Here is a 12,424-nt window from a genome sequence, read left to right on the forward strand (position 1 = left end):
TGAATACTTTCGCAAGCCACTGTATATACTGTATTCTATTCTACTGTATTTAGTCAATGCCACTCCGACATTGCTCGTCCTAATATTGATAAATATGGAAGGATATGTCGAAATATATAATCGTATGAATGTGATTAAATCTAGTAGCCAACCACTATGTAAAAAAATTACCTATTGAGTAAATAAATTAACTACTGGTATACAATCTGTGATTTAACAAGCTTCACTGATGTTGTTTATTAGTTGATAATAATCAACCAAAAACCACAAGTAGGCAAACATCATGATGTTTTGTCCTATTCTCAACTCTCTGTCAAACCATGGGTGGTATGTACACAGACTGGTCAAAGAAAGTGTTGCTGGAGGTTTCCCAGGTAGTGTATGTCTGAGTCATGAACACACAAACACCGAACACACAAACACAAACACACACACACACACACACACACACACACACACACACACATATTAGACAGGGGCAGGGGCGGTGTGTTCAATAGGGCGATATGGGCGACGCACTGCCAAACGGGAAAAGGAAGGGATTTTTTTTCTAATCAATTATATCACGGCAACAGTAGTTATCAGTGTTGTAATCTAGACGTCTGATCTGCCACAGTGCCACTAAATGTCCAATCAGGCTAAAGTCGTGCTTCAAATGCCCCCCTTTTGGGGCGATTTCAGTCAGGTTGAAAATCGCCCAGAAGTCTGTCATAGACTCCCATGTAAAATCTATTTTTTTCAAATATCAGAGCTTTCAATACAATCTCTATGGGTTTCTGAGGGCTTGCACTTACGCGCTTTCGTCATACGTAACATAACCATGAACGTAACTAAGAAAAGAGCGGGTAGCCTCATCAATCAATTCACGTACTACTATCAAGATGGCTATAGCGTTCAGTGCAACTCGATTGTCTCTTTGAAATAAGTTACTTTTTGTCGGCGAACAAATGAAGATAAATTGGCAACGAAACAATTAGGACCTCCCAGACCAAATTTTGTAACGATCCCGGCAGTCTGAGTCGGGTCCTGTCTGTGGACTAGTTTTTCTGCTCGTGATCTCCAGTTTCCCGAGGGTTCTGGAACGCTCCGGGGAGCTCTCTTGATTTCCGCACCTGCATCCCATCAGCAATCTGCACACCTGGTCCTGATCATCACCCTTCTTAGGCTCTGGCCTAACATCCATTCCCTGCCGGATCGTTAGCCATGAACAGTAGGTTTACCAGAGTATCAGTCTTAGAGCTTCTAGCGTTAGTTTTGTTGTTTTGCACCTTGTTGGTTTGTTGTTTACTTACCTCCGTTTTGTTCCATCTGCAGTCACTCGTCCGGAACCTTCATCCAACCTCTGCCTGGTGGTCGGCGGCTGCCGAGCCATGATTGGATCAACCACTGCACCCCCAACAACTAACCAACGCCGCCCGCTCTGTTCCCTGGATTATTCAGCATCACTCTTGAATTTGTAAATAAACACTCACCTTCGTTTCAACTTACCTTGTCCTGGTCTGCTTCTGGGTTCTGGCTTTGTAACTCGTGACAGAACGATCCGGCCAGTAATGAACCCAGCGGACCTGGACTCTGTTCGCCATGCCATTTCCCATCAGGAGAAGATGTTGGGACAACATAGCACGGCACTACAGGAGATAGCGTTGTCAGTTCGGAACCTTTCTACCGGTCTGACGGAGGTCCAGAACCAGCGCAAGTTTACGGTGGAGGATCCACTACCGGTTTCACCCATCTCGCCTGCCGCGTCTGGAGCTGTGTCCTTCCGTGAGCCCAAGGTTCCGACGCCGGATAAATATGAGGGGGAGCTGGGAAGATGCCGTTCTTTCCTTATGCAGTGTGGGTTAGTGTTCGATCTACAGCCCTACTCTTATGCCACAGACAAGGCTAGGATAGCCTTTGTGATTGAGTTGCTGCGTGGTCGAGCGCTGGAGTGGGCTTCAGCCGTTTGGGAACGACAAGACCCCTGCATGGCTTCATACCAGGGGTTCACGGCCGAGATGAGGAAGCTCTTCGACCATTCCGTCCGAGGGAGGGACGCAGCTAGGCGCCTGTTTTCGCTTCACCAAGGAACTCGCAGCGTGGCCGACTTCGTGATCGAGTTCAAGACGTTGGCTGTGGAGAGTGGGTGGAATGAGGAGTCTCTGCAAGCGGCCTTTTACCAGGGTCTGTCGGAGCAGCTCAAGGATGAGTTGATCTCCTATCCGGAGCCTAGTGACCTGGACAGCTTGGTAGCCTTGTCTATTCGGGTGGATAATCGAGTCAGAGAGCGAAGGAGGGAGAAGCAATGGGGTCCGTCCAATCGATCAGCTTCTCAGTTCCCAGTCGGGTCGGGTGGTGGACCAGAACACGCGATCATTCTCCACCACAAAGGATTAGTGGAGAGGTCCTCTCTCCCGATTCTGAACCCATGCAAGTGGGGCGGCACGGGTTAACCAAGGAGGAGCGTCAACATAGACGTAAGACCAACTGCTGCCTCTACTGTGGTAGCTCGGGACATTACATCTCCACTTGTTCCCGGCGGTCGTCAAACTGCCCGGCTCGCTAAAGTTGGGAGGACTTTCAGCGAGCCAGTTTCAACCTCTCAGTACCTCTGTCAGACCCCGTTTCCCGGCTACCCTTGTGAACAGGAATCAGAGCTTAGCGATTAACGCTTTTATCGATTCAGGTGCCGATGGAAGCTTTCTTGATGCCGAGTTGGTGGAACAGCTGGGGCTTTCCAAGGAGCAATTGCCGGAAGCCATTGAAGCGACCACTCTGAACGGCAGTAGTATGGCACGTATCACGATGAGGACTGAACCGGTTAAGATGCTGTTGTCGGGGAATCATTCGGAGATGATTTCATTCTTCATTCTGCCGTCTTCCCATGTTCCTCTGGTCCTTGGATACCCCTGGCTGAAGGAACACAATCCCACGTTCGATTGGGTGACGGGCAAGGTAACGAAGTTGGAGCCTTGATTGTCATGCTAACTGTCTCAAGACTGCCTGTCCCCATTCGGTTCCCAGTCAGGTGATTGAGGCTAAACCCCCAGATTTGTCCCTGGTTCCCGAGACATATCACGATTTGGGGGAAGTGTTCAGTAAGCAGAAGGCTCTGTCACTCCCTCCCCACCGACCATATGATTGTGCCATCAACCTGTTCCCTGGAGCTGTCTACCCCAAGGGAAGGTTATACAGTATCTCCCGCCCTGAACGTGAGGCTTTGGAGACCTACATCAAGGAGTCCCTAGCTGCTGGTCTCGTTTCGTCCCTCGTCATCACCCCTGGGGGCAGGATTCTTCTTTGTGGGTAAGAAGGATGGCTCTCTTCGACCGTGTATTGATTATCGGGGGTTGAATGACATCACGGTCAAGAACAAGTATCCCCTGCCCTTGATGAGTTCTGCCTTCGACTCCTTACAGGGTGCTACGGTGTTCACCAAGCTAGACCTACGCAATGCGTATCACATGGTCCGGATCAGAGAGGGAGACGAGTGGTTGACGGGGTTCAATACACCGATGGGTCACTTCGAGTATCAGGTGATGCCGTTTTGACTGACCAATGCTCCAGCGGTATTCCAGAGTATGGTGAACGACGTCCTGAGAGAAATGATCGGTCTCTTTGTGTTTGTTTACCTGGATGACATTCTGATCTTCTCGAAGGAACCTTCCGACCACGTCCAGCATGTCCGGCAGGTTCTGCAGCGATTGTTGGAGAATCGCCTGTTCGTGAAGGCCGAGAAGTGCGAGTTTCACGCCCACACGACATCCTTTCTCGGGTACATCATCTCCAGGGGAGAGATTAGGATGGACCAGGAGAAGGTTAGAGCGGTTCTGGAATGGGCCCAGCCCGGTACGAGATTGCAGCTCCAGAGATTTTTGGGGTTTGCGAATTTCTACCGCAGATTCATCCGGGATTACAGCCGTGTGGCCGCCTCCGTTAACGGCCTTGACTTCCAGTATCAGGAGCTTCAAGTGGAATCCGGAGGCGGATCGAGCGTTTCTGGATTTGAAGAGGCGATTCACCAACGCACCGATTCTCTCTCAACCGGACACGGCCCGTCAGTTCTGCCGTTGAAGTGGGACGCGTCTGATGTGGGAGTTGGCGCCATCCTGTCGCAGCGATGCTCCACGGACAGTAAACTCCATCCCTGCGCCTACTACTCGTCGCCTTTCGCCTGCGGAGAGGAATTACGATGTGGGTAACCGGGAGCTTCTCGCGGTGAAACTTGCCTTGGAGGAGTGGCGCCACTGGTTGGAGGGGCGGAGCAGCCGTTTATTGTCTGGACTGACCACAAGAATCTTGCTTACGTGCAATCGGGCTAGACGCCTCAACTCCCGTCAGGCCAGGTGGTCGTTGTTTTTCGGACGATTCAATTTTTCCCTGACGCTCCGACCTGGATCTAAGAACGGCAAGGCGGACGCCTTGTCTCGGATGTTCTCCAAGACGGAGGAGAGTGGGTCCAAGACCGAGACAATTCTCCCCCGGAACTGCGTCGTGGGAGCTGTTAGGTGGAAGATTGAGGAGGAGGTGATGGCGGCTCTTCGGACGCAGCCCGGTCCCGGTAACGGTCCACCCGGTCGGTTGTTTGTGCCTGAGTCGGTTCGTCCTGCGGTCCTCAAATGGTCCCACGCCAGCAAGATGGCTTGTCACCCTGGCGTGGCTCGGACGATGGCGTTTCTTCGCAGACGTTTTTGGTGGCCTGCCATGGCCGAGGATACTCAGGGTTATGTTGCTGCCTGTCCAGTGTGTGCGCAGAATAAGAGTACCAATCGGCCCAGCTCTGGACTACTTCACCCCCTTCCTATTCCCCGGCGACCATGGTCGCATCTGGCCCTGGACTTTGTCACTGGGTTGCCCGCTTCTGAGGGGAACACGGTCGTTCTGACTATCGTGGACAGATTCAGCAAGTTCGCCCACTTTGTGCCAATTGCCAAGCTTCCCTCTGCCTCGGAGACGTCCGAGATCCTGGTTAGGGAGGTTTTCAGGGTCCACGGGTTGCCCAGTGATATCGTTTCCGACCGTGGCCCTCAGTTTACCTCTGCTGTCTGGAAGTCCTTCTGTTTGGCCATTGGAGCTACAGTCAGTCTCACATCTGGTTTTCACCCCCAATCTAATGGTCAGGCGGAGAGAGCCAACCAGAAGATGGAATCCACGCTACGCTGCCTGGCCTCTTCCAACCCCACCTCCTGGGTCTCTCAGTTGCCTTGGGTTGAGTATGCCCACAATACTCTCCCTACATCTGCCACTGGGATGTCTCCCTTCCAGTGCCTGTATGGCTACCAACCTCCCTTGTTCCCTTCTCAGGAGAAGGAGCTCTCAGTGCCTTCTGTTCAGGCCCATATTCGTCGTTGCCACCGGACCTGGCATCGGGCCAGAAAGGCACTCCTTAGAGTTTCGGACCGGTATCAGCTCCAGGCGAATCGTCGCCGGATCCCCGCTCCCACCTACACCATCGGAGATAGGGTCTGGTTGGCCACACGGGATCTTCCTTTACGGACTGAGTCTAGGAAGTTGTTACCGAAGTTCATTGGTCCGTTTGTGGTGGAGAAGGTGATCAATCCGGTGGCAGTTCGACTCAAACTCCCGAGGACGCTCAGAGTCCATCCCACCTTTCATGTCTCCTGCCTCAAGCCTGTTTTCCTCAGTCCTCTGTTGCCTCCTCCGCCTCCTCCTCCTCCTCCTCGGATGATCGGAGGTGGTCCTGCCTACACGGTGCGACGCATCATGGATTCCAGACGGCGGGGCCGGGGTTTCCAGTATCTCGTGGACTGGGAGGGGTATGGTCCTGAAGAGAGGAGTTGGATTCCGCGGCGACAGATCCTAGATGCTGACCTCATCCGTGACTTCTACCGCCTCCATCCTGGCGCTCCGGGAGTCCGCCCGGTGGCGTTGTCGGAGGGGGGTACTGTAACGATCCCGGCAGTCTGAGTCGGGTCCTGTCTGTGGACTAGTTTTTCTGCTCGTGATCTCCAGTTTCCCGAGGGTTCTGGAACGCTCCGGGGAGCTCTCTTGATTTCCGCACCTGCATCCCATCAGCAATCTGCACACCTGGTCCTGATCATCACCCTTCTTAGGCTCTGGCCTAACATCCATTCCCTGCCGGATCGTTAGCCATGAACAGTAGGTTTACCAGAGTATCAGTCTTAGAGCTTCTAGCGTTAGTTTTGTTGTTTTGCACCTTGTTGGTTTGTTGTTTACTTACCTCCGTTTTGTTCCATCTGCAGTCACTCGTCCGGAACCTTCATCCAACCTCTGCCTGGTGGTCGGCGGCTGCCGAGCCATGATTGGATCAACCACTGCACCCCCAACAACTAACCAACGCCGCCCGCTCTGTTCCCTGGATTATTCAGCATCACTCTTGAATTTGTAAATAAACACTCACCTTCGTTTCAACTTACCTTGTCCTGGTCTGCTTCTGGGTTCTGGCTTTGTAACTCGTGACAAATTTAATAATTCAACAGGTTTCTACTAAAGGGGGGAAGTCCTACACCCGAGGATTTTCCAAAAATTGGTACGAACGAAAAACCTGGCTAGCAGGCTGCGATGTAGCTAATGCAGTCTTCTGCTACCCCCTGCTTACTCTTTCACCCTGAAGGCGGCACGGCAGACAGCACCGCTTGGACAGCGACTGGTGTGTAACGGACATGCACCATCTTTCAGGAAAGATTAAGAAACATGAGCTGTCAAAGACCCACATGGATAGCTGTTTGAGATTGTCTGCTTTGGGGAGAGTGAACATTCCCACTCAACTGGATGAGGGATACAGGCTAGCTGTCCGCCGCCACAACGATGAGGTTAGTGTTGATAATCACAAGTTTACTGGAGAACTGAAACTGACAAGGCTGACAAGATAGGACCCTTTTGTCCATTGTTATTGGATAGGAACAGAACTTATAACCAGCTCCTGACCTAAATAGATCTTAGCACAACATTTTACTCAACATATCATATTCCATATTCACTATAACAAATATATTTACTACGACATTAGCAAGAACCGCCACATCCTCAGCCGGCTAATCCAGTGTGTGAAGTTTTGCGGAGTGTTTGAGTTAGCTTTGCGAGGCAAAGATGAAACTGAGGGCTCCACCAACCCTGGTAAGCCAACACTTTTGAGATCAGTCAATAAATGCTTCTGGTATTGACTTATATGCTGCCCCTGTCTTCATGTTGTTGCTGGACATATCTTTTTTAAAATGTGTGTAGGTCACCTAAATCATCAGAAAAATTGCCCCCCCTGAGAATTTTTTCAGGAGCCGCCACTGGACAGGGGTATAATGCTGCTAATAGAGGAACTGTTTGTCAACCTCTGAGTGAGGGAGTGACAGGTAACCTTAATGAGCTAGTAGAGACAAGCCCTGAGGTAGACAGGTCTGGGAGAGAGGTAACCTTAATGAGCTAGTAGAGACAAGCCCTGAGGAAGACAGGTCTGGGAGAGAGGTAACCTTAATGAGCTAGTAGAGACATGCCGGTCCAGTTCTAAATTGGATTAGGACCTATTTAACCGGTCAAGTGATTTTTGTAACCCTTTGTTAACATAACTCAGAGAAAATACATGTGGCGTTCCACAAGGTTACATTTTGGGTCGGGTACTGTTCAGTTTATATATGTTACCCCTTTGCAGCATTATCAGAAAGCACAGCATTGATTTTCACTGCTACGCAGACTTTACATGCCACCAGAGGATTTAAGCTCTACAGATAAATTAGTGGACTGTATTAATGATTCCTCCAGCTAAATCAAGACAAGACCGAGGTACTTGTTGTTGGAGCCAAAGCACAGAGAGAGAATCTGGCCGCACATTTTAATTCATGGGCAATAAAGATAAAAAACCAGGTAAAAAACCTAGGTGTTATGTTAGATTCTGAACTATTTGTTGTTGTGATTGTGAATCACACATTAGGAATGTGACCCAAATAGCTTTTTACCACCTGAGGAACATTGCCAAGAAGTGTCTATTTCTCTCTCAGGCTGATACAGAGAGACTCATCCATGCTTTTATTACAAGCAGGCTTGACTACTGTAATGCTCTCCTGTCTGGTCTACCCAAGAAATCCATTGGTCAACTGCAAAACATACAGAATGTTGCAGCACGGGTACTGACCAAGACCAGACGGACAGCACACATTACACCGGTTTTAAGGTCTCTGCACTGGCTGCCTGTGAGTTTTATAATTCATTTTAAGATTCTTCTATTGATTTTTAAATCAATCCATGATTATGCACCCCAAGACATGTCAGACATGCTTTTAAGTTATGTACCCCTCAGGTCCTCTGGCACTGGCCTTTTAACTATCCCAAAGCCTAGGATCAAGAGGCATGGAGAGGCAGACTTTAGTCATTATGCCCCAGCCTCTGGAATAGCCTGCCAGAGAACCTGAGGGGGGTTGAAACTGCGGATATATTTAAAAGAGATCTTAAAACACATATTTTTAGCTTTGCTTTTCCTTAGTGGGCTTTTTAGTCATTCAGTTTCTGTCATTCTTTTGTTTTTTATCTTATGTTTGTTGTGTAGTAAATATTTCAGCTTTTATTTTCATTAGTTTTTATTAGTTTTTTCATGTAAAGTACATTGCATTGCATTCCACATCTGAAATGTGCTGTATAAATAAAGCTTGATTTGATTTGATTTGATGCCCTGAGGTAGACCGGTCAGAGAGAGAGAGAGAGAGAGAGAGAGAGAGAGAGAGAGAGAGAGAGAGAGAGAGAGAGAGAGAGAGAGAGAGAGAGAGAGAGAGAGAGAGAGAGAGAGAGAGAGAGAGAGAGAGAGAGAGAGAGAGAGAGAGAGAGAGAGAGAGGTAACATTAATGAGCTAGTAGAGACACACCCTGAGGTAGACAGGTCTGAGTAGAAGACATATACAGTGAGGGAAAAAAGTATTTGATCCCCTGCTGATTTTGTACATTTGCCCACTGACAAAGAAATGATAAGTCTATAATTTTAAAGGTAGGTTTATTTGAACAGTGAGAGACAGAATAACAACAACAAAATCCAGAAAAACGCATGTCAAAAATGTTATAAATTGATTTGCATTTTAATGAGGGAAATAAGTATTTGACCCCTCTGCAAAACATGACTTAGTACTTGGTGGCAAAACCCTTGTTGGCAATCACAGAGGTCAGACGTTTCTTGTAGTTGGCCACCAGGTTTGCACACATCTCAGGAGAGATTTTGTCCCACTCCTCTTTGCAGATCTTCTCCAAGTCATTAAGGTTTCGAGGATGACGTTTGGCAACTCGAACCTTCAGCTCCCTCCACAGATTTTCTATGGGATTAAGGTCTGGAGACTGGCTAGGCCACTCCAGGACTTTAATGTGCTTCTTCTTGAGCCACTCCTTTGTTGCCTTGGCCGTGTGTTTTGGGTCATTGTCATGCTGGAATACCCATCCACGACCCATTTTCAATGCCCTGGCTGAGGGAAGGAGGTTCTCACCCAAGATTTGACGGTACATGGCCCCGTCCATCGTCCCTTTGATGCGGTGAAGTTGTCCTGTCCCCTTAGCAGAAAAACACCCCCAAAGCATAATGTTTCCACCTCCATGTTTGACGGTGGGGATGGTGTTCTTGGGGTCATAGGCAGCATTCCTCCTCCTCCAAACACGGCAAGTTGAGTTGATGCCAAAGAGCTCGATTTTGGTCTCATCTGACCACAACACTTTCACCCAGTTCTCCTCTGAATCATTCAGATGTTCATTGGCAAACTTCAGACGGGCCTGTATATGTGCTTTCTTGAGCAGGGGGACCTTGCGGGCGCTGCAGGATTTCAGTCCTTCACGGCGTAGTGTGTTACCAATTGTTTTCTTGGTGACTATGGTCCCAGCTGCCTTGAGATCATTGACAAGATCCTCCCGTGTAGTTCTGGGCTGATTCCTCACCGTTCTCATAATCATTGCAACTCCACGAGGTGAGATCTTGCATGGAGCCCCAGGCCGAGGGAGATTGACAGTTATTTGTGTTTCTTCCATTTGCGAATAATCGCACCAACTGTTGTCACCTTCTCACCAAGCTGCTTGGCGATGGTGTTGTAACCCATTCCAGCCTTGTGTAGGTCTACAATCTTGTCCCTGACATCCTTGGAGAGCTCTTTGGTCTTGGCCATGGTGGAGAGTTTGGAATCTGATTGATTGATTGCTTCTGTGGACAGGTGTCTTTTATACAGGTAACAAACTGAGATTAGGAGCACTCCCTTTAAGATTGTGCTCCTAATCTCAGCTCGTTACCTGTATAAAAGACACCTGGGAGCCAGAAATCTTTCTGATTGAGAGGGGGTCAAATAATTATTTCCCTCATTAAAATGCAAATCAATTTATAACATTTTTGACATGCGTTTTTCTGGATTTTTTTGTTGTTATTCTGTCTCTCACTGTTCAAATAAACCTACCATTAACATTATAGACTGATCATTTCTTTGTCAGTGGGCAAACGTACAAAATCAGCAGGGGATGAAATACTTTTTGCCTCACTGTATATATCAACGAATTGGCGAGGGCACTAGAACAGTCTGCAGCACCCGGCCTCACCCTACTTGAATCTGAAGTCAAATGTCTACTGTTTGCTGATGATCTGGTGCTTCTGTCCCCATCCAAGGAGGGCCTACAGCAGCACCTAGATCTTCTGCACAGATTCTGTCAGACCTGGGCCCTGACAGTAAATCTCAGTAAGACAAAAATAATGGTGCTCCAAAAAACGTGCAGTTGCCAGGACCACAAATACAAATTCCATCTAGACACCGTTGCCCTAGAGCACACAAAAAACTATACATACCTCGGCCTAAACATCAGCGCAACAGGTAACTTCCACAAAGCTGTGAACGATCTGAGAGACAAGGCAAGAAGGGCCTTCTATGCCATCAAAAGGAACATCAAATTTGACATACCAATTAGGATCTGGCAAAAAAATACTTCAATGAGTTATAGAACCCATTGCCCTCTATAGTTGTGAGGTCTGGGGTCCACTCACCAACCAATAATTCACAAAATGGGACAAACACCAAATTGAGACTCTGCATGCAGAATACTATCCTCAGTGTACAACATAAAATACAAAATAATGCGAGAGGGGGCGGGAGAGTTCGACAGGTCTGAGAGAGGGGGGGCTGAGAATGGTTGGTGGGAGAAAAGTAATTTTTTGTTATAATGTATGCATATATGTTTTTGTTTGCGTGTGTGTTCGAACTGAAACAGCTGGTGCAAACATACATTTTTGTGATTATAGGATAAACGAGAGGAAAAGTTTGCTACACTTAATCTTAATCCTGTGACTAAACCATTGGGGAGATGAAAGGGCTTTACTCTTATCAGCTAGCTAAGGTATTCACCAAAACACCCCCGCTGAGGTGGGGCAATGGCGTGTTTCGCCAGGTTCTGCCAGAGATAGGGTCATCCACAGATGGCCAGATAAGGGGAGATGGGAAATGCAGGCCTAGCGATCAGCAGGTAGATAAAGATTGGCCGACACATTAGTGTGTGTATGAACCACAGACAAGTCTCAAGCACAGTGGAATGAGAGAGAGAGCGAGAGAGAGAGAGCAAGAGAGAGAGCAAGAGAGAAAGAAAGCAAGAGAGAGAGCGAGAGAGAAAGCGAGGGAGCAAGAGAGAGAAAGCGAGAGAGAAAGAGAGAGAGCGAGAGAGAAAGAGAGCGAGAGCGAGAGAGCAAGAGAGAGAAAGAGAGAAAAAGAGAGAGAAAGAGAGAGAGAGAAAGAGAGAGAGAGAGAGAGAGAGAGAGCTCATACTCAGACCTAAGAGAATATTTATTTCACAAAATTATCATTCAGTACAAAGAATTTGAAACTATAAGCCAAAATGTGCAGTTTTGGCAGCCAAATATGTGTCCTCCTGCCACAACCTGAGGGACAGCCAGTGAAAAGTGCTATGTAATGTCAATAATAAACTCAGTAAAAAAAGAAACGTCCCTATTTCAGGACCCTGTCTTTCAAAGATAATTCGTAAAAATCCAAATAACTTCACAGATCTTCATTGTAAAGGGTTTAAACACTGTTTCCCATGCTTGTTCAATAAACCATAAACAATTAATGAACATGCACCTGTGGAACGGTCGTTAAGACACTAACAGATTACAGACGGTAGGTATTTAAGATCACAGTTATGAAAACTTAGGTCACTAAAGAGGCCTTTCTACTGACTCTGAAAAACACCAAAAGAAAGATGCCCAAGGTCCCTGCTCATCTGCGTGAACGTGCCTTAGGCATGCTGCAAGGAGGCATGAGGACTGCAGATGTGGCCAGGGCAATACATTGCAATGTCCGTACTGTGAGATGCCTAAGACAGCACTACAGGGAGACAGGACGGACAGCTGATCGTCCTCGCAGTGGCAGACCACGTGTAACAACACCTGTACAGGATCGGTACATCTGAACATCACACCTGCGGGACAGGTACAGGATGACAACAACTGCCCGAGTTACACCAGGAACGCACAATTCCTC

Source organism: Coregonus clupeaformis, chromosome 39 (assembly GCF_020615455.1).
Source record: "Coregonus clupeaformis isolate EN_2021a chromosome 39, ASM2061545v1, whole genome shotgun sequence".
NCBI classification, from domain to species: domain Eukaryota; kingdom Metazoa; phylum Chordata; class Actinopteri; order Salmoniformes; family Salmonidae; genus Coregonus; species Coregonus clupeaformis.